Raw genomic sequence first — 22,413 nt, forward strand, 5'->3', positions numbered from 1 at the left:
GAGCAAGGCTCTCCGGACGCACAACAGTAAAAAGCCTGGATGTAATTGAAGTCACTTCTTGCGTAACAATTAGAGTCGTTCGGCGGACGTACAAAGCAGACGCCTTGCGAGTAATGTCAGAGAGGCCCAAGCCTCCGGAGAGACGCGGTTTCGTCATTACCTCGTAACGTAACTTGAATAGATGGCCCTTCCATATAAACCTGCTAGACAATTGGCGCAACCTTTTCGCCACCATCATGGGAAGTGGGAACAGCTGAGCAACATAATAAGCTTTACATAGAACGTAGGTGTCTAAAATTCTGACTTTTTGCAAAATGGTAGCAGAGCGCTGCTCATGGACCATCAGAGCCCCCTGTATCTTCTCGGTGACAGATTTCCAATTGAGAGCCGCCATTTTTAGAGGACACCGATCAATGATAATCCCCAAGGACGTATGGCGATCGACAAAAGTGGCCCAAGGGACGTCAGCATCGCGAAATCCTCGAATATCAAGGAACTTACATTTACCCTGATTGAGACGCGCTCCAGAGACACGACAGTATGCATCAACCGCCCCTTTCAACAACGGGATATCATCACGTTGACGGAGGAGAACAACGACATCATCCGCATATGCCTTAACAGAGAGCTTCCCACCAGAGAGGGACATACCCTGAAGCTTGAGAGCAATAGTCCGAAGCAGCGATTCCAGGGACAATACGAATAAAGACATAGAGAGCGGACTACCCTGAGGCACTCCGCGGCGGATAGCAATGGGCGGCGTCAGCTGCCCATTGACTGACACCCGAGCTGTTATTCCCCTATACAAATTGCCAAGAACACCACGTGATGAAGCGTTAAAACCTATTGTGCCTAAAACACGATCTAAAAACACATGACTGACGTGATCATAAGCCTTATAAAAATCAAGGAAGGCAAAGGCACAATGTACGTTTGTAACCGCCGCAACCGAGACAACATCCCGATATTCGGCTACTGGTGTCAGAATAGATTTATCATGAAAACAACATTGATGTGCACCAATCACACCCCGAAGCAGAGAAGACAACCGGCTATTGAGCGCTCTAGCAGCTGTCTTATAGTCAAAATTCAGCAATGTGAGCGGACGAAGATTGGCAGCAGATAAACGACCAGAGGACTTCGGAATTAAAACAATTTTGCCTACTTTAAAATCGGCAGGCACATCCATCCCCCTGACAATCTCATTTAAAATCTGCATAAAAATGCCACCCAAAAGAGGCCAAAAACGGAGATAAAATTCTTTAGGCAGGCCGTCTGGACCCGGCGATTTACTGGACGGAGAGCGAGCAATAAAATCGAAAACATCATCTACCTGGAACTCCCGGAGAAATTCGCCGTTCGCGTCAGGCGCGATCGTCGCAGTTAGATCCCCAAAGACATCTTCCGAAAGAGACTCACCAGAATCATCGGCAGAATATAGACTAGTGTAATACTGATGAAGAGCACGAACCATTTCCTCCTGTGCAATAAGCTGTCGCCCATCATCCACCGTAAGAGAAGAGATGAAGGAGCGACGACGACGAGTCTGATGCCGTAGCAGGTGGTACAAGGATGTCAGTTCACCTTCAACAAGAGAGTGAGGTTTCGACTTAACTCGCAGACCATCCATCTGTCGTCGTTTAAGGCTCAAGAGCTTGGCTTTAATACGACGAACATCATGGATCCGCAGTGGAGAGGTACCCGCCGCGTCATATAGTTCACGCAGGACAGAGTAGTAATATTCATACGTGTTCTTAAAATCACGCGTCCTAGCAGCACAGTAGAAAATCAAAGTCTGACGAATCTTGGGCTTGGCAAACGCAGTCCACCAAACCAGCAAGGAGGGGTATCGCGGGACAGAGCGAAGACATCGCTCCCACACGCCACTTATAACATCATCCATAGCACTGTCGGCAAGGTGGGAAACATTTAACATCCACTGGGAACGATAAAGTTTTGCAGGTTGGCGACTAAGATTTACAGTTGCAGTAAAAGCACAATGGTCAGAAAAACTAGTAGGAATAACATCGACAGAAAGAATTTTATCACATAAAAAATCAGATAAATAGAATCTGTCGAGTCTACTGCATGAGGACGCGGTAAAAAACGTATATTTCACCAGGGTTGGATATTTGTGTTCCCAAACATCACGCAGATGCACCGTACGAACTAAGTCATGTAAATCACGGCAATAATTAAAATTGGGGGAATGGTCTGCAGGGCGTAAAACACAATTAAAATCGCCTCCGAGCAGGAGACTCCGAGGACTCTGGCGCAAAAGATAAATAAGCTCTTCTTTATAAAAGCGCGATCGAGCCACAGTGTGACCCGAACCAGAGGGGGCATACAAAACAACGAGGCGGAGATCAAAAAGACGACAACCAATCCCACGGCCAGAGTCAAGGAATTCAATGTCAGTAATAGGAATGCCCTCTCGAAAGAAAAGAGCAGTTCCTGTTGAATATTCCGGCGCGACATTAAAAACAGTTTGAAATCCAGGTAGAGAGAGATCAGAAAACAACACTTCCTGCAAAAACACTACGTCCGCACAGGCGTCGTAAATAAACTGCCGCAAAGAGGCAATGCGAACGTCGGACTCAATACGGTTAACATTTAAGGTAAGAAAGGTGTATGCTTGAACCATAGAGAGAAAAGCGAGAAAACAAATCACCTACACCGACGCACCAGCGTCACAGTCCATAGCAGGGGTGACAGAGGCATCCGAGGGAGGGGGACTGCTACCCCGTTCCGCGGATCCCTTACGTTTCGGTTTTTTACGAACAGCATTAACGTTCGGCTGAACGCGTAACTTGCGTCGGCTGACGGGCAAGGAAACTTCAGCCGCCGGTGACGTAGGAGGGTCAAGTTCTGTATCCGACACCACCCGCGCCGGTCCACATGCGGGATCCGGGGTCGCGGGGGAAACATCCGACAAAACGGAATGGTCAACACCTGCACTAGCTTCCGGCAAACATGGACTGCACGGAGGCGAAACGTGAGCAGGAAGGTCCGAGGCCGCAGAGTTGGAAGGAAGCGGAGCAGCTCCGCTGGCAGAGGTATGGGGCAGCGAAGCAGGAAGTTGTCGCGGCTCCACTTGTTGTGACATCGAAGTCGGTTCGGAAGACGGCGCCAACAGGCCCGACCGACGACCCGACTCGAGAGAAGCTGCGTCGGAGGCCGGAGGGGCGCCAGCAGCCGCCACCGGAACCGCTACCTCAGGAGGGCAGGGAGCAGCTACAGTACACAGTGGCTCGGAGGATGCCGGTCGCTCGGACTGGGGCATCTCAGGGAGATCCTCATCCGTACTATTTCCATCGTGTGGGCGACGCCTCTTATTATTCAAAAGTGGCACACCCACCTGAGGGACAGACGGAACAACATCAGATTTAGCACGCAAAGGAGGAAATTCTGTATCAGGGGTGCGCAAAACCTGTGGAGGGACGCTACTACCACTGGACTGTGCTACACCAAGAGCAGAACCACCTGCAACGAGGTCAGCGACCGTTAACTTGCGACGCTGTTCGAGAGAATTTTTTAAAACAAAAACTCTCCGCGGACAGTCGGTACGCACGTGACCACTTTCATTGCACAAAAAACAGGTGCCCACCTGACCACTATATGTTACATGGACACGATATCCACCGATCTGCAGGTGAGATGGAATATTCTGCTTAACGTGCATTTCGACTGAACGAATACCACTGTAACATTGCAGGCGATGTTGGCTTGACCAGCGTTCAAGGCGAATGCTCTTTACATCACCATACTTCTGTAGACCCTCCTTAAGATAGACATTATCCACCTCCGGTGGAAGGTTGTAAACACGAACATTGGTATACGTGATGGAAGCATTGGAAAGCAGCACGGTACTTACAGTATCATCCCGATGCCGAAAGAGAACTTGATGACCATATTTAGAAAGAATTTTATCAACCTGAAGTGGGTCCATAAACTTAACAAAGAAAACATACAGTTCGGTATCAAAATAAGCAGTGTGCACCTGATCCGAATGAACACCAAAGGTATCTACCAACCAATCATGAATCTCAAGAGAACTAGGTTGCACATGGCGGGTTGACTTGTCAAAAGCAAAACTAACTGTAGCCTGACGAGGAATAACCTGGGACGACATTTTCAAAATATGCGGTCGAAACCGCTACACAAAAAACACTGAAATAAGGACAGAAAGTAACACAAGGTACGAAACAACGACGGAGACAAACTCACAGAAGTTGCAACACAACACGTAAACAAAAACGATAGTCCACTATACGTAACGCTACGGCGGAGCGGAAGACTAGGCACGTCCACACTGCACGGCGTCTAAAGCGGAACTGCAAGAGCTCCAGAGACTTCCATCTCTAGCAAGAACCTCACTGCGAAATCTGTTTCTTTTTTCGGTAGGATGGAATTATGTCAGTTTTAGAAAATTTAAGACGCTATGTCAGACGTGGCGTAGGAAATGCACCCTCCCCTTCGGGAACGAATGTGGCGCGTTGGACCGCTTTCTTCCGTCGTTTCTAGTTTGAACTGTAACTAGCAAAACTGTATTTAGTAATAGGAACATTTTCACATTGATGCAAAGAAAACTAGATATTAGCCAACGGCAAATAAAGCCGTTTCCTAGCAACAGCCACGCTGTGCATAACGCACTCGTGGGAAGCCAATGAAATACTTCCTGTGAGGCTCAAACTGTCGACCTTCACTTTACAATACTTAGGCACTGCCCCGGTGGTACCGACGCGTACATACTGAAGCGTCTTTGGATCGTCAGTGAGTACTTCATATTAGAAATTTCGTGTTCGCCCTGATGTGCATAAAAGGGCAGATTCTTCAGTAAAAGTTAGTTCTGCGCTCAGTTTCAGTATATGGCCCTAGCAGCACCAGGAAAACGGGTTCAGATGTGCTCGCCTTCCACTCGGCGTTGAGCGCCTACAGCGAGATTGCCTTCGGCCTCTGGCGCCAGGAGGGAAGGCGACACATCACGGAGCAAGCAGCGCGTAGCAGAAGGCGGTGGTGGTGCGTCGGTCAGCATGGTTGCTTCCCAAGTAGCTGATCCGGGTTCGAAGCCCGGACACCGCACGCAAGTTGTCTTCTTTACTCAGGAGAGTGTTTCCAACGCTCGCGATCGTCGAATTTCCGAACTGTCGTGTTACGAATGGTTTTCCTTCGCCCCTCGTCCAGCTCCGCGTAGGCTAGTGCGGATTGCGATTCACAGCATCGTGTGTCCCCATGTGTCGGCTTGTCCCGACTTTGCTCGGCTGACGCGAAAGCTGACGCTTGCAAATGGGCGTATATGTAGAGGACAGGCGCTAGAAACGACTGGGAGAGACCAACTCGACAAACGCGCAACGGACCCTTTCATTTGACTGTGGCCGCAGGTTCGCGAATTTGGGTCCCGAGAGGCAAGAGAGGGGTCAGCGTGCTGAACCGTATCATTACCGCGCAGCAACACCGAAAACTAAGGGAAAAGGCAAAATTAAAGAATCCAACAGCACGCAGACTTCCTAGTTAGCCACCGAGCCGTGTACTAAGCACGCAAAAACGCTGCTTAACTTCGGTGATCGGACGAGAACCCGTGTCGTCAGCGTGGCACACAAGTCGGCGAGAACGTTTCCAGACGTGCGGACATCTTAGTCCTTGTACAGATCACTTGGGATTTGCCTGGCAGTCTCTCGCGCTGCCTTTTAGGGAAGCAATATGGGATAGCCCTTGGTGGGATCTAACCCATAGCCTTCCCGTTGTTAGCATGACACACTAACTTAGTGAGCTTACTACCCACACAATACGGCCGCTTCACATCTCCAGCACCTGAGCCACCGTTTCATCTATCTTTATTAAGGCCTTACGATTCCTTTAAACACGTATGCGTTGCTGTTGAGGTTTTCTCGCTGTCGCTTGGAACCCAGAGCCACAGCACAACAACAACGGAAACGTCCGTAAGAAGAGCTAAACCTCGACGCGGGAAAAGTATGTTCCGCTATTTCTTTTCGACCGCTCGGGCTGTCACTGTCGTCTCTAGTAAAATCTGCTTCGCGTGTTTCTGCATAATTTACTTGTTCTGTAAGATCACGGGAGTATGTTAGTTTCAGAATGTTTAAAATGCATTGTCAGATGTGGGGTTCGAACCCACGCTCCCTTACGGGAACCAGAGCTTAAAACTGGCGCCTTAGACCGCTCGGCCAATCTGACGTGCGAGGCAAGAGCTCCAGAGCCTTCCATCTCTAGCAAGAACCTCACTGCGAAATCTGTTTCTTTTTTCGGTAGGATGGAATTATGTCAGTTTTAGAAAATTTAAGACGCTATGTCAGACGTGGCGTAGGAAATGCACCCTCCCCTTCGGGAACGAATGTGGCGCGTTGGACCGCTTTCTTCCGTCGTTTCTAGTTTGAACTGTAACTAGCAAAACTGTATTTAGTAATAGGAACATTTTCACATTGATGCAAAGAAAACTAGATATTAGCCAACGGCAAATAAGGCCGTTTCCTAGCAACAGCCACGCTGTGCATAACGCACTCGTGGGAAGCCAATGAAATACTTCCTGTGAGGCTCAAACTGTCGACCTTCACTTTACAATACTTAGGCACTGCCCCGGTGGTACCGACGCGTACATACTGAAGCGTCTTTGGATCGTCAGTGAGTACTTCATATTAGAAATTTCGTGTTCGCCCTGATGTGCATTAAAGGGCAGATTCTTCAGTAAAAGTTAGTTCTGCGCTCAGTTTCAGTATATGGCCCTAGCAGCACCAGGAAAACGGGTTCAGATGTGCTCGCCTTCCACTCGGCGTTGAGCGCCTACAGCGAGATTGCCTTCGGCCTCTGGCGCCAGGAGGGAAGGCGACACATCACGGAGCAAGCAGCGCGTAGCAGAAGGCGGTGGTGGTGTGTCGGTCAGCATGGTTGCTTCCCAAGTAGCTGATCCGGGTTCGAAGCCCGGACACCGCACGCAAGTTGTCTTCTTTACTCAGGAGAGTGTTTCCAACGCTCGCGATCGTCGAATTTCCGAACTGTCGTGTTACGAATGGTTTTCCTTCGCCCCTCGTCCAGCTCCGCGTAGGCTAGTGCGGATTGCGATTCACAGCATCGTGTGTCCCCATGTGTCGACTTGTCCCGACTTTGCTCGGCTGACGCGAAAGCTGACGCTTGCAAATGGGCGTATATGTAGAGGACAGGCGCTAGAAACGACTGGGAGAGACCAACTCGACAAACGCGCAACGGACCCTTTCATTTGACTGTGGCCGCAGGTTCGCGAATTTGGGTCCCGAGAGGCAAGAGAGGGGTCAGCGTGCTGAACCGTATCATTACCGCGCAGCAACACCGAAAACTAAGGGAAAAGGCAAAATTAAAGAATCCAACAGCACGCAGACTTCCTAGTTAGCCACCGAGCCGTGTACTAAGCACGCAAAAACGCTGCTTAACTTCGGTGATCGGACGAGAACCCGTGTCGTCAGCGTGGCACACAAGTCGGCGAGAACGTTTCCAGACGTGCGGACATCTTAGTCCTTGTACAGATCACTTGGGATTTGCCTGGCAGTCTCTCGCGCTGCCTTTTAGGGAAGCAATATGGGATAGCCCTTGGTGGGATCTAACCCATAGCCTTCCCGTTGTTAGCATGACACACTAACTTAGTGAGCTTACTACCCACACAATACGGCCGCTTCACATCTCCAGCACCTGAGCCACCGTTTCATCTATCTTTATTAAGGCCTTACGATTCCTTTAAACACGTATGCGTTGCTGTTGAGGTTTTCTCGCTGTCGCTTGGAACCCAGAGCCACAGCACAACAACAACGGAAACGTCCGTAAGAAGAGCTAAACCTCGACGCGGGAAAAGTATGTTCCGCTATTTCTTTTCGACCGCTCGGGCTGTCACTGTCGTCTCTAGTAAAATCTGCTTCGCGTGTTTCTGCATAATTTACTTGTTCTGTAAGATCACGGGAGTATGTTAGTTTCAGAATGTTTAAAATGCATTGTCAGATGTGGGGTTCGAACCCACGCTCCCTTACGGGAACCAGAGCTTAAAACTGGCGCCTTAGACCGCTCGGCCAATGTGACGTGCGAGGCAAGAGCTCCAGAGCCTTCCATCTCTAGCAAGAACCTCACTGCGAAATCTGTTTCTTTTTTCGGTAGGATGGAATTATGTCAGTTTTAGAAAATTTAAGACGCTATGTCAGACGTGGCGTAGGAAATGCACCCTCCCCTTCGGGAACGAATGTGGCGCGTTGGACCGCTTTCTTCCGTCGTTTCTAGTTTGAACTGTAACTAGCAAAACTGTATTTAGTAATAGGAACATTTTCACATTGATGCAAAGAAAACTAGATATTAGCCAACGGCAAATAAGGCCGTTTCCTAGCAACAGCCACGCTGTGCATAACGCACTCGTGGGAAGCCAATGAAATACTTCCTGTGAGGCTCAAACTGTCGACCTTCACTTTACAATACTTAGGCACTGCCCCGGTGGTACCGACGCGTACATACTGAAGCGTCTTTGGATCGTCAGTGAGTACTTCATATTAGAAATTTCGTGTTCGCCCTGATGTGCATTAAAGGGCAGATTCTTCAGTAAAAGTTAGTTCTGCGCTCAGTTTCAGTATATGGCCCTAGCAGCACCAGGAAAACGGGTTCAGATGTGCTCGCCTTCCACTCGGCGTTGAGCGCCTACAGCGAGATTGCCTTCGGCCTCTGGCGCCAGGAGGGAAGGCGACACATCACGGAGCAAGCAGCGCGTAGCAGAAGGCGGTGGTGGTGTGTCGGTCAGCATGGTTGCTTCCCAAGTAGCTGATCCGGGTTCGAAGCCCGGACACCGCACGCAAGTTGTCTTCTTTACTCAGGAGAGTGTTTCCAACGCTCGCGATCGTCGAATTTCCGAACTGTCGTGTTACGAATGGTTTTCCTTCGCCCCTCGTCCAGCTCCGCGTAGGCTAGTGCGGATTGCGATTCACAGCATCGTGTGTCCCCATGTGTCGACTTGTCCCGACTTTGCTCGGCTGACGCGAAAGCTGACGCTTGCAAATGGGCGTATATGTAGAGGACAGGCGCTAGAAACGACTGGGAGAGACCAACTCGACAAACGCGCAACGGACCCTTTCATTTGACTGTGGCCGCAGGTTCGCGAATTTGGGTCCCGAGAGGCAAGAGAGGGGTCAGCGTGCTGAACCGTATCATTACCGCGCAGCAACACCGAAAACTAAGGGAAAAGGCAAAATTAAAGAATCCAACAGCACGCAGACTTCCTAGTTAGCCACCGAGCCGTGTACTAAGCACGCAAAAACGCTGCTTAACTTCGGTGATCGGACGAGAACCCGTGTCGTCAGCGTGGCACACAAGTCGGCGAGAACGTTTCCAGACGTGCGGACATCTTAGTCCTTGTACAGATCACTTGGGATTTGCCTGGCAGTCTCTCGCGCTGCCTTTTAGGGAAGCAATATGGGATAGCCCTTGGTGGGATCTAACCCATAGCCTTCCCGTTGTTAGCATGACACACTAACTTAGTGAGCTTACTACCCACACAATACGGCCGCTTCACATCTCCAGCACCTGAGCCACCGTTTCATCTATCTTTATTAAGGCCTTACGATTCCTTTAAACACGTATGCGTTGCTGTTGAGGTTTTCTCGCTGTCGCTTGGAACCCAGAGCCACAGCACAACAACAACGGAAACGTCCGTAAGAAGAGCTAAACCTCGACGCGGGAAAAGTATGTTCCGCTATTTCTTTTCGACCGCTCGGGCTGTCACTGTCGTCTCTAGTAAAATCTGCTTCGCGTGTTTCTGCATAATTTACTTGTTCTGTAAGATCACGGGAGTATGTTAGTTTCAGAATGTTTAAAATGCATTGTCAGATGTGGGGTTCGAACCCACGCTCCCTTACGGGAACCAGAGCTTAAAACTGGCGCCTTAGACCGCTCGGCCAATCTGACGTGCGAGGCAAGAGCTCCAGAGCCTTCCATCTCTAGCAAGAACCTCACTGCGAAATCTGTTTCTTTTTTCGGTAGGATGGAATTATGTCAGTTTTAGAAAATTTAAGACGCTATGTCAGACGTGGCGTAGGAAATGCACCCTCCCCTTCGGGAACGAATGTGGCGCGTTGGACCGCTTTCTTCCGTCGTTTCTAGTTTGAACTGTAACTAGCAAAACTGTATTTAGTAATAGGAACATTTTCACATTGATGCAAAGAAAACTAGATATTAGCCAACGGCAAATAAGGCCGTTTCCTAGCAACAGCCACGCTGTGCATAACGCACTCGTGGGAAGCCAATGAAATACTTCCTGTGAGGCTCAAACTGTCGACCTTCACTTTACAATACTTAGGCACTGCCCCGGTGGTACCGACGCGTACATACTGAAGCGTCTTTGGATCGTCAGTGAGTACTTCATATTAGAAATTTCGTGTTCGCCCTGATGTGCATTAAAGGGCAGATTCTTCAGTAAAAGTTAGTTCTGCGCTCAGTTTCAGTATATGGCCCTAGCAGCACCAGGAAAACGGGTTCAGATGTGCTCGCCTTCCACTCGGCGTTGAGCGCCTACAGCGAGATTGCCTTCGGCCTCTGGCGCCAGGAGGGAAGGCGACACATCACGGAGCAAGCAGCGCGTAGCAGAAGGCGGTGGTGGTGTGTCGGTCAGCATGGTTGCTTCCCAAGTAGCTGATCCGGGTTCGAAGCCCGGACACCGCACGCAAGTTGTCTTCTTTACTCAGGAGAGTGTTTCCAACGCTCGCGATCGTCGAATTTCCGAACTGTCGTGTTACGAATGGTTTTCCTTCGCCCCTCGTCCAGCTCCGCGTAGGCTAGTGCGGATTGCGATTCACAGCATCGTGTGTCCCCATGTGTCGACTTGTCCCGACTTTGCTCGGCTGACGCGAAAGCTGACGCTTGCAAATGGGCGTATATGTAGAGGACAGGCGCTAGAAACGACTGGGAGAGACCAACTCGACAAACGCGCAACGGACCCTTTCATTTGACTGTGGCCGCAGGTTCGCGAATTTGGGTCCCGAGAGGCAAGAGAGGGGTCAGCGTGCTGAACCGTATCATTACCGCGCAGCAACACCGAAAACTAAGGGAAAAGGCAAAATTAAAGAATCCAACAGCACGCAGACTTCCTAGTTAGCCACCGAGCCGTGTACTAAGCACGCAAAAACGCTGCTTAACTTCGGTGATCGGACGAGAACCCGTGTCGTCAGCGTGGCACACAAGTCGGCGAGAACGTTTCCAGACGTGCGGACATCTTAGTCCTTGTACAGATCACTTGGGATTTGCCTGGCAGTCTCTCGCGCTGCCTTTTAGGGAAGCAATATGGGATAGCCCTTGGTGGGATCTAACCCATAGCCTTCCCGTTGTTAGCATGACACACTAACTTAGTGAGCTTACTACCCACACAATACGGCCGCTTCACATCTCCAGCACCTGAGCCACCGTTTCATCTATCTTTATTAAGGCCTTACGATTCCTTTAAACACGTATGCGTTGCTGTTGAGGTTTTCTCGCTGTCGCTTGGAACCCAGAGCCACAGCACAACAACAACGGAAACGTCCGTAAGAAGAGCTAAACCTCGACGCGGGAAAAGTATGTTCCGCTATTTCTTTTCGACCGCTCGGGCTGTCACTGTCGTCTCTAGTAAAATCTGCTTCGCGTGTTTCTGCATAATTTACTTGTTCTGTAAGATCACGGGAGTATGTTAGTTTCAGAATGTTTAAAATGCATTGTCAGATGTGGGGTTCGAACCCACGCTCCCTTACGGGAACCAGAGCTTAAAACTGGCGCCTTAGACCGCTCGGCCAATGTGACGTGCGAGGCAAGAGCTCCAGAGCCTTCCATCTCTAGCAAGAACCTCACTGCGAAATCTGTTTCTTTTTTCGGTAGGATGGAATTATGTCAGTTTTAGAAAATTTAAGACGCTATGTCAGACGTGGCGTAGGAAATGCACCCTCCCCTTCGGGAACGAATGTGGCGCGTTGGACCGCTTTCTTCCGTCGTTTCTAGTTTGAACTGTAACTAGCAAAACTGTATTTAGTAATAGGAACATTTTCACATTGATGCAAAGAAAACTAGATATTAGCCAACGGCAAATAAGGCCGTTTCCTAGCAACAGCCACGCTGTGCATAACGCACTCGTGGGAAGCCAATGAAATACTTCCTGTGAGGCTCAAACTGTCGACCTTCACTTTACAATACTTAGGCACTGCCCCGGTGGTACCGACGCGTACATACTGAAGCGTCTTTGGATCGTCAGTGAGTACTTCATATTAGAAATTTCGTGTTCGCCCTGATGTGCATTAAAGGGCAGATTCTTCAGTAAAAGTTAGTTCTGCGCTCAGTTTCAGTATATGGCCCTAGCAGCACCAGGAAAACGGGTTCAGATGTGCTCGCCTTCCACTCGGCGTTGAGCGCCTACAGCGAGATTGCCTTCGGCCTCTGGCGCCAGGAGGGAAGGCGACACATCACGGAGCAAGCAGCGCGTAGCAGAAGGCGGTGGTGGTGTGTCGGTCAGCATGGTTGCTTCCCAAGTAGCTGATCCGGGTTCGAAGCCCGGACACCGCACGCAAGTTGTCTTCTTTACTCAGGAGAGTGTTTCCAACGCTCGCGATCGTCGAATTTCCGAACTGTCGTGTTACGAATGGTTTTCCTTCGCCCCTCGTCCAGCTCCGCGTAGGCTAGTGCGGATTGCGATTCACAGCATCGTGTGTCCCCATGTGTCGACTTGTCCCGACTTTGCTCGGCTGACGCGAAAGCTGACGCTTGCAAATGGGCGTATATGTAGAGGACAGGCGCTAGAAACGACTGGGAGAGACCAACTCGACAAACGCGCAACGGACCCTTTCATTTGACTGTGGCCGCAGGTTCGCGAATTTGGGTCCCGAGAGGCAAGAGAGGGGTCAGCGTGCTGAACCGTATCATTACCGCGCAGCAACACCGAAAACTAAGGGAAAAGGCAAAATTAAAGAATCCAACAGCACGCAGACTTCCTAGTTAGCCACCGAGCCGTGTACTAAGCACGCAAAAACGCTGCTTAACTTCGGTGATCGGACGAGAACCCGTGTCGTCAGCGTGGCACACAAGTCGGCGAGAACGTTTCCAGACGTGCGGACATCTTAGTCCTTGTACAGATCACTTGGGATTTGCCTGGCAGTCTCTCGCGCTGCCTTTTAGGGAAGCAATATGGGATAGCCCTTGGTGGGATCTAACCCATAGCCTTCCCGTTGTTAGCATGACACACTAACTTAGTGAGCTTACTACCCACACAATACGGCCGCTTCACATCTCCAGCACCTGAGCCACCGTTTCATCTATCTTTATTAAGGCCTTACGATTCCTTTAAACACGTATGCGTTGCTGTTGAGGTTTTCTCGCTGTCGCTTGGAACCCAGAGCCACAGCACAACAACAACGGAAACGTCCGTAAGAAGAGCTAAACCTCGACGCGGGAAAAGTATGTTCCGCTATTTCTTTTCGACCGCTCGGGCTGTCACTGTCGTCTCTAGTAAAATCTGCTTCGCGTGTTTCTGCATAATTTACTTGTTCTGTAAGATCACGGGAGTATGTTAGTTTCAGAATGTTTAAAATGCATTGTCAGATGTGGGGTTCGAACCCACGCTCCCTTACGGGAACCAGAGCTTAAAACTGGCGCCTTAGACCGCTCGGCCAATCTGACGTGCGAGGCAAGAGCTCCAGAGCCTTCCATCTCTAGCAAGAACCTCACTGCGAAATCTGTTTCTTTTTTCGGTAGGATGGAATTATGTCAGTTTTAGAAAATTTAAGACGCTATGTCAGACGTGGCGTAGGAAATGCACCCTCCCCTTCGGGAACGAATGTGGCGCGTTGGACCGCTTTCTTCCGTCGTTTCTAGTTTGAACTGTAACTAGCAAAACTGTATTTAGTAATAGGAACATTTTCACATTGATGCAAAGAAAACTAGATATTAGCCAACGGCAAATAAGGCCGTTTCCTAGCAACAGCCACGCTGTGCATAACGCACTCGTGGGAAGCCAATGAAATACTTCCTGTGAGGCTCAAACTGTCGACCTTCACTTTACAATACTTAGGCACTGCCCCGGTGGTACCGACGCGTACATACTGAAGCGTCTTTGGATCGTCAGTGAGTACTTCATATTAGAAATTTCGTGTTCGCCCTGATGTGCATTAAAGGGCAGATTCTTCAGTAAAAGTTAGTTCTGCGCTCAGTTTCAGTATATGGCCCTAGCAGCACCAGGAAAACGGGTTCAGATGTGCTCGCCTTCCACTCGGCGTTGAGCGCCTACAGCGAGATTGCCTTCGGCCTCTGGCGCCAGGAGGGAAGGCGACACATCACGGAGCAAGCAGCGCGTAGCAGAAGGCGGTGGTGGTGTGTCGGTCAGCATGGTTGCTTCCCAAGTAGCTGATCCGGGTTCGAAGCCCGGACACCGCACGCAAGTTGTCTTCTTTACTCAGGAGAGTGTTTCCAACGCTCGCGATCGTCGAATTTCCGAACTGTCGTGTTACGAATGGTTTTCCTTCGCCCCTCGTCCAGCTCCGCGTAGGCTAGTGCGGATTGCGATTCACAGCATCGTGTGTCCCCATGTGTCGACTTGTCCCGACTTTGCTCGGCTGACGCGAAAGCTGACGCTTGCAAATGGGCGTATATGTAGAGGACAGGCGCTAGAAACGACTGGGAGAGACCAACTCGACAAACGCGCAACGGACCCTTTCATTTGACTGTGGCCGCAGGTTCGCGAATTTGGGTCCCGAGAGGCAAGAGAGGGGTCAGCGTGCTGAACCGTATCATTACCGCGCAGCAACACCGAAAACTAAGGGAAAAGGCAAAATTAAAGAATCCAACAGCACGCAGACTTCCTAGTTAGCCACCGAGCCGTGTACTAAGCACGCAAAAACGCTGCTTAACTTCGGTGATCGGACGAGAACCCGTGTCGTCAGCGTGGCACACAAGTCGGCGAGAACGTTTCCAGACGTGCGGACATCTTAGTCCTTGTACAGATCACTTGGGATTTGCCTGGCAGTCTCTCGCGCTGCCTTTTAGGGAAGCAATATGGGATAGCCCTTGGTGGGATCTAACCCATAGCCTTCCCGTTGTTAGCATGACACACTAACTTAGTGAGCTTACTACCCACACAATACGGCCGCTTCACATCTCCAGCACCTGAGCCACCGTTTCATCTATCTTTATTAAGGCCTTACGATTCCTTTAAACACGTATGCGTTGCTGTTGAGGTTTTCTCGCTGTCGCTTGGAACCCAGAGCCACAGCACAACAACAACGGAAACGTCCGTAAGAAGAGCTAAACCTCGACGCGGGAAAAGTATGTTCCGCTATTTCTTTTCGACCGCTCGGGCTGTCACTGTCGTCTCTAGTAAAATCTGCTTCGCGTGTTTCTGCATAATTTACTTGTTCTGTAAGATCACGGGAGTATGTTAGTTTCAGAATGTTTAAAATGCATTGTCAGATGTGGGGTTCGAACCCACGCTCCCTTACGGGAACCAGAGCTTAAAACTGGCGCCTTAGACCGCTCGGCCAATGTGACGTGCGAGGCAAGAGCTCCAGAGCCTTCCATCTCTAGCAAGAACCTCACTGCGAAATCTGTTTCTTTTTTCGGTAGGATGGAATTATGTCAGTTTTAGAAAATTTAAGACGCTATGTCAGACGTGGCGTAGGAAATGCACCCTCCCCTTCGGGAACGAATGTGGCGCGTTGGACCGCTTTCTTCCGTCGTTTCTAGTTTGAACTGTAACTAGCAAAACTGTATTTAGTAATAGGAACATTTTCACATTGATGCAAAGAAAACTAGATATTAGCCAACGGCAAATAAGGCCGTTTCCTAGCAACAGCCACGCTGTGCATAACGCACTCGTGGGAAGCCAATGAAATACTTCCTGTGAGGCTCAAACTGTCGACCTTCACTTTACAATACTTAGGCACTGCCCCGGTGGTACCGACGCGTACATACTGAAGCGTCTTTGGATCGTCAGTGAGTACTTCATATTAGAAATTTCGTGTTCGCCCTGATGTGCATTAAAGGGCAGATTCTTCAGTAAAAGTTAGTTCTGCGCTCAGTTTCAGTATATGGCCCTAGCAGCACCAGGAAAACGGGTTCAGATGTGCTCGCCTTCCACTCGGCGTTGAGCGCCTACAGCGAGATTGCCTTCGGCCTCTGGCGCCAGGAGGGAAGGCGACACATCACGGAGCAAGCAGCGCGTAGCAGAAGGCGGTGGTGGTGTGTCGGTCAGCATGGTTGCTTCCCAAGTAGCTGATCCGGGTTCGAAGCCCGGACACCGCACGCAAGTTGTCTTCTTTACTCAGGAGAGTGTTTCCAACGCTCGCGATCGTCGAATTTCCGAACTGTCGTGTTACGAATGGTTTTCCTTCGCCCCTCGTCCAGCTCCGCGTAGGCTAGTGCGGATTGCGATTCACAGCATCGTGTGTCCCCATGTGTCGACTTGTCCCGACTTTGCTCGGCTGACGCGAAAGCTGACGCTTGCAAATGGGCGTATATGTAGAGGACAGGCGCTAGAAACGACTGGGAGAGACCAACTCGACAAACGCGCAACGGACCCTTTCATTTGACTGTGGCCGCAGGTTCGCGAATTTGGGTCCCGAGAGGCAAGAGAGGGGTCAGCGTGCTGAACCGTATCATTACCGCGCAGCAACACCGAAAACTAAGGGAAAAGGCAAAATTAAAGAATCCAACAGCACGCAGACTTCCTAGTTAGCCACCGAGCCGTGTACTAAGCACGCAAAAACGCTGCTTAACTTCGGTGATCGGACGAGAACCCGTGTCGTCAGCGTGGCACACAAGTCGGCGAGAACGTTTCCAGACGTGCGGACATCTTAGTCCTTGTACAGATCACTTGGGATTTGCCTGGCAGTCTCTCGCGCTGCCTTTTAGGGAAGCAATATGGGATAGCCCTTGGTGGGATCTAACCCATAGCCTTCCCGTTGTTAGCATGACACACTAACTTAGTGAGCTTACTACCCACACAATACGGCCGCTTCACATCTCCAGCACCTGAGCCACCGTTTCATCTATCTTTATTAAGGCCTTACGATTCCTTTAAACACGTATGCGTTGCTGTTGAGGTTTTCTCGCTGTCGCTTGGAACCCAGAGCCACAGCACAACAACAACGGAAACGTCCGTAAGAAGAGCTAAACCTCGACGCGGGAAAAGTATGTTCCGCTATTTCTTTTCGACCGCTCGGGCTGTCACTGTCGTCTCTAGTAAAATCTGCTTCGCGTGTTTCTGCATAATTTACTTGTTCTGTAAGATCACGGGAGTATGTTAGTTTCAGAATGTTTAAAATGCATTGTCAGATGTGGGGTTCGAACCCACGCTCCCTTACGGGAACCAGAGCTTAAAACTGGCGCCTTAGACCGCTCGGCCAATCTGACGTGCGAGGCAAGAGCTCCAGAGCCTTCCATCTCTAGCAAGAACCTCACTGCGAAATCTGTTTCTTTTTTCGGTAGGATGGAATTATGTCAGTTTTAGAAAATTTAAGACGCTATGTCAGACGTGGCGTAGGAAATGCACCCTCCCCTTCGGGAACGAATGTGGCGCGTTGGACCGCTTTCTTCCGTCGTTTCTAGTTTGAACTGTAACTAGCAAAACTGTATTTAGTAATAGGAACATTTTCACATTGATGCAAAGAAAACTAGATATTAGCCAACGGCAAATAAGGCCGTTTCCTAGCAACAGCCACGCTGTGCATAACGCACTCGTGGGAAGCCAATGAAATACTTCCTGTGAGGCTCAAACTGTCGACCTTCACTTTACAATACTTAGGCACTGCCCCGGTGGTACCGACGCGTACATACTGAAGCGTCTTTGGATCGTCAGTGAGTACTTCATATTAGAAATTTCGTGTTCGCCCTGATGTGCATTAAAGGGCAGATTCTTCAGTAAAAGTTAGTTCTGCGCTCAGTTTCAGTATATGGCCCTAGCAGCACCAGGAAAACGGGTTCAGATGTGCTCGCCTTCCACTCGGCGTTGAGCGCCTACAGCGAGATTGCCTTCGGCCTCTGGCGCCAGGAGGGAAGGCGACACATCACGGAGCAAGCAGCGCGTAGCAGAAGGCGGTGGTGGTGTGTCGGTCAGCATGGTTGCTTCCCAAGTAGCTGATCCGGGTTCGAAGCCCGGACACCGCACGCAAGTTGTCTTCTTTACTCAGGAGAGTGTTTCCAACGCTCGCGATCGTCGAATTTCCGAACTGTCGTGTTACGAATGGTTTTCCTTCGCCCCTCGTCCAGCTCCGCGTAGGCTAGTGCGGATTGCGATTCACAGCATCGTGTGTCCCCATGTGTCGACTTGTCCCGACTTTGCTCGGCTGACGCGAAAGCTGACGCTTGCAAATGGGCGTATATGTAGAGGACAGGCGCTAGAAACGACTGGGAGAGACCAACTCGACAAACGCGCAACGGACCCTTTCATTTGACTGTGGCCGCAGGTTCGCGAATTTGGGTCCCGAGAGGCAAGAGAGGGGTCAGCGTGCTGAACCGTATCATTACCGCGCAGCAACACCGAAAACTAAGGGAAAAGGCAAAATTAAAGAATCCAACAGCACGCAGACTTCCTAGTTAGCCACCGAGCCGTGTACTAAGCACGCAAAAACGCTGCTTAACTTCGGTGATCGGACGAGAACCCGTGTCGTCAGCGTGGCACACAAGTCGGCGAGAACGTTTCCAGACGTGCGGACATCTTAGTCCTTGTACAGATCACTTGGGATTTGCCTGGCAGTCTCTCGCGCTGCCTTTTAGGGAAGCAATATGGGATAGCCCTTGGTGGGATCTAACCCATAGCCTTCCCGTTGTTAGCATGACACACTAACTTAGTGAGCTTACTACCCACACAATACGGCCGCTTCACATCTCCAGCACCTGAGCCACCGTTTCATCTATCTTTATTAAGGCCTTACGATTCCTTTAAACACGTATGCGTTGCTGTTGAGGTTTTCTCGCTGTCGCTTGGAACCCAGAGCCACAGCACAACAACAACGGAAACGTCCGTAAGAAGAGCTAAACCTCGACGCGGGAAAAGTATGTTCCGCTATTTCTTTTCGACCGCTCGGGCTGTCACTGTCGTCTCTAGTAAAATCTGCTTCGCGTGTTTCTGCATAATTTACTTGTTCTGTAAGATCACGGGAGTATGTTAGTTTCAGAATGTTTAAAATGCATTGTCAGATGTGGGGTTCGAACCCACGCTCCCTTACGGGAACCAGAGCTTAAAACTGGCGCCTTAGACCGCTCGGCCAATCTGACGTGCGAGGCAAGAGCTCCAGAGCCTTCCATCTCTAGCAAGAACCTCACTGCGAAATCTGTTTCTTTTTTCGGTAGGATGGAATTATGTCAGTTTTAGAAAATTTAAGACGCTATGTCAGACGTGGCGTAGGAAATGCACCCTCCCCTTCGGGAACGAATGTGGCGCGTTGGACCGCTTTCTTCCGTCGTTTCTAGTTTGAACTGTAACTAGCAAAACTGTATTTAGTAATAGGAACATTTTCACATTGATGCAAAGAAAACTAGATATTAGCCAACGGCAAATAAGGCCGTTTCCTAGCAACAGCCACGCTGTGCATAACGCACTCGTGGGAAGCCAATGAAATACTTCCTGTGAGGCTCAAACTGTCGACCTTCACTTTACAATACTTAGGCACTGCCCCGGTGGTACCGACGCGTACATACTGAAGCGTCTTTGGATCGTCAGTGAGTACTTCATATTAGAAATTTCGTGTTCGCCCTGATGTGCATTAAAGGGCAGATTCTTCAGTAAAAGTTAGTTCTGCGCTCAGTTTCAGTATATGGCCCTAGCAGCACCAGGAAAACGGGTTCAGATGTGCTCGCCTTCCACTCGGCGTTGAGCGCCTACAGCGAGATTGCCTTCGGCCTCTGGCGCCAGGAGGGAAGGCGACACATCACGGAGCAAGCAGCGCGTAGCAGAAGGCGGTGGTGGTGTGTCGGTCAGCATGGTTGCTTCCCAAGTAGCTGATCCGGGTTCGAAGCCCGGACACCGCACGCAAGTTGTCTTCTTTACTCAGGAGAGTGTTTCCAACGCTCGCGATCGTCGAATTTCCGAACTGTCGTGTTACGAATGGTTTTCCTTCGCCCCTCGTCCAGCTCCGCGTAGGCTAGTGCGGATTGCGATTCACAGCATCGTGTGTCCCCATGTGTCGACTTGTCCCGACTTTGCTCGGCTGACGCGAAAGCTGACGCTTGCAAATGGGCGTATATGTAGAGGACAGGCGCTAGAAACGACTGGGAGAGACCAACTCGACAAACGCGCAACGGACCCTTTCATTTGACTGTGGCCGCAGGTTCGCGAATTTGGGTCCCGAGAGGCAAGAGAGGGGTCAGCGTGCTGAACCGTATCATTACCGCGCAGCAACACCGAAAACTAAGGGAAAAGGCAAAATTAAAGAATCCAACAGCACGCAGACTTCCTAGTTAGCCACCGAGCCGTGTACTAAGCACGCAAAAACGCTGCTTAACTTCGGTGATCGGACGAGAACCCGTGTCGTCAGCGTGGCACACAAGTCGGCGAGAACGTTTCCAGACGTGCGGACATCTTAGTCCTTGTACAGATCACTTGGGATTTGCCTGGCAGTCTCTCGCGCTGCCTTTTAGGGAAGCAATATGGGATAGCCCTTGGTGGGATCTAACCCATAGCCTTCCCGTTGTTAGCATGACACACTAACTTAGTGAGCTTACTACCCACACAATACGGCCGCTTCACATCTCCAGCACCTGAGCCACCGTTTCATCTATCTTTATTAAGGCCTTACGATTCCTTTAAACACGTATGCGTTGCTGTTGAGGTTTTCTCGCTGTCGCTTGGAACCCAGAGCCACAGCACAACAACAACGGAAACGTCCGTAAGAAGAGCTAAACCTCGACGCGGGAAAAGTATGTTCCGCTATTTCTTTTCGACCGCTCGGGCTGTCACTGTCGTCTCTAGTAAAATCTGCTTCGCGTGTTTCTGCATAATTTACTTGTTCTGTAAGATCACGGGAGTATGTTAGTTTCAGAATGTTTAAAATGCATTGTCAGATGTGGGGTTCGAACCCACGCTCCCTTACGGGAACCAGAGCTTAAAACTGGCGCCTTAGACCGCTCGGCCAATGTGACGTGCGAGGCAAGAGCTCCAGAGCCTTCCATCTCTAGCAAGAACCTCACTGCGAAATCTGTTTCTTTTTTCGGTAGGATGGAATTATGTCAGTTTTAGAAAATTTAAGACGCTATGTCAGACGTGGCGTAGGAAATGCACCCTCCCCTTCGGGAACGAATGTGGCGCGTTGGACCGCTTTCTTCCGTCGTTTCTAGTTTGAACTGTAACTAGCAAAACTGTATTTAGTAATAGGAACATTTTCACATTGATGCAAAGAAAACTAGATATTAGCCAACGGCAAATAAGGCCGTTTCCTAGCAACAGCCACGCTGTGCATAACGCACTCGTGGGAAGCCAATGAAATACTTCCTGTGAGGCTCAAACTGTCGACCTTCACTTTACAATACTTAGGCACTGCCCCGGTGGTACCGACGCGTACATACTGAAGCGTCTTTGGATCGTCAGTGAGTACTTCATATTAGAAATTTCGTGTTCGCCCTGATGTGCATTAAAGGGCAGATTCTTCAGTAAAAGTTAGTTCTGCGCTCAGTTTCAGTATATGGCCCTAGCAGCACCAGGAAAACGGGTTCAGATGTGCTCGCCTTCCACTCGGCGTTGAGCGCCTACAGCGAGATTGCCTTCGGCCTCTGGCGCCAGGAGGGAAGGCGACGCATCACGGAGCAAGCAGCGCGTAGCAGAAGGCGGTGGTGGTGTGTCGGTCAGCATGGTTGCTTCCCAAGTAGCTGATCCGGGTTCGAAGCCCGGACACCGCACGCAAGTTGTCTTCTTTACTCAGGAGAGTGTTTCCAACGCTCGCGATCGTCGAATTTCCGAACTGTCGTGTTACGAATGGTTTTCCTTCGCCCCTCGTCCAGCTCCGCGTAGGCTAGTGCGGATTGCGATTCACAGCATCGTGTGTCCCCATGTGTCGACTTGTCCCGACTTTGCTCGGCTGACGCGAAAGCTGACGCTTGCAAATGGGCGTATATGTAGAGGACAGGCGCTAGAAACGACTGGGAGAGACCAACTCGACAAACGCGCAACGGACCCTTTCATTTGACTGTGGCCGCAGGTTCGCGAATTTGGGTCCCGAGAGGCAAGAGAGGGGTCAGCGTGCTGAACCGTATCATTACCGCGCAGCAACACCGAAAACTAAGGGAAAAGGCAAAATTAAAGAATCCAACAGCACGCAGACTTCCTAGTTAGCCACCGAGCCGTGTACTAAGCACGCAAAAACGCTGCTTAACTTCGGTGATCGGACGAGAACCCGTGTCGTCAGCGTGGCACACAAGTCGGCGAGAACGTTTCCAGACGTGCGGACATCTTAGTCCTTGTAC

The 22,413-nt window shown here is 50.2% G+C and overlaps 9 non-coding genes across 9 annotated transcripts; all 9 read right to left on the bottom strand.

Annotated features, from left to right (window-relative positions):
* Positions 1–6,108: 6,108 nt before the first annotated feature.
* Positions 6,109–6,192, bottom strand: Trnal-uaa. Its single transcript has one exon. It is a non-coding gene; the product is annotated as a tRNA-Leu (tRNA).
* A 1,779-nt stretch (positions 6,193–7,971) lies between these two features.
* Positions 7,972–8,055, bottom strand: Trnal-uaa. The gene has a single exon. It is a non-coding gene; the product is annotated as a tRNA-Leu (tRNA).
* Positions 8,056–9,834: 1,779 nt separating this feature from the next.
* On the bottom strand, positions 9,835–9,918 carry Trnal-uaa. The gene has a single exon. It is a non-coding gene; the product is annotated as a tRNA-Leu (tRNA).
* A 1,779-nt stretch (positions 9,919–11,697) lies between these two features.
* Positions 11,698–11,781, bottom strand: Trnal-uaa. The gene has a single exon. It is a non-coding gene; the product is annotated as a tRNA-Leu (tRNA).
* A 1,779-nt stretch (positions 11,782–13,560) lies between these two features.
* On the bottom strand, positions 13,561–13,644 carry Trnal-uaa. Its single transcript has one exon. It is a non-coding gene; the product is annotated as a tRNA-Leu (tRNA).
* A 1,779-nt stretch (positions 13,645–15,423) lies between these two features.
* On the bottom strand, positions 15,424–15,507 carry Trnal-uaa. Its single transcript has one exon. It is a non-coding gene; the product is annotated as a tRNA-Leu (tRNA).
* A 1,779-nt stretch (positions 15,508–17,286) lies between these two features.
* Positions 17,287–17,370, bottom strand: Trnal-uaa. The gene has a single exon. It is a non-coding gene; the product is annotated as a tRNA-Leu (tRNA).
* A 1,779-nt stretch (positions 17,371–19,149) lies between these two features.
* On the bottom strand, positions 19,150–19,233 carry Trnal-uaa. The gene has a single exon. It is a non-coding gene; the product is annotated as a tRNA-Leu (tRNA).
* A 1,779-nt stretch (positions 19,234–21,012) lies between these two features.
* On the bottom strand, positions 21,013–21,096 carry Trnal-uaa. The gene has a single exon. It is a non-coding gene; the product is annotated as a tRNA-Leu (tRNA).
* Positions 21,097–22,413: the final 1,317 nt, after the last annotated feature.

This window comes from Schistocerca piceifrons, chromosome 7 (assembly GCF_021461385.2).
Source record: "Schistocerca piceifrons isolate TAMUIC-IGC-003096 chromosome 7, iqSchPice1.1, whole genome shotgun sequence".
NCBI lineage: Eukaryota > Metazoa > Arthropoda > Insecta > Orthoptera > Acrididae > Schistocerca > Schistocerca piceifrons.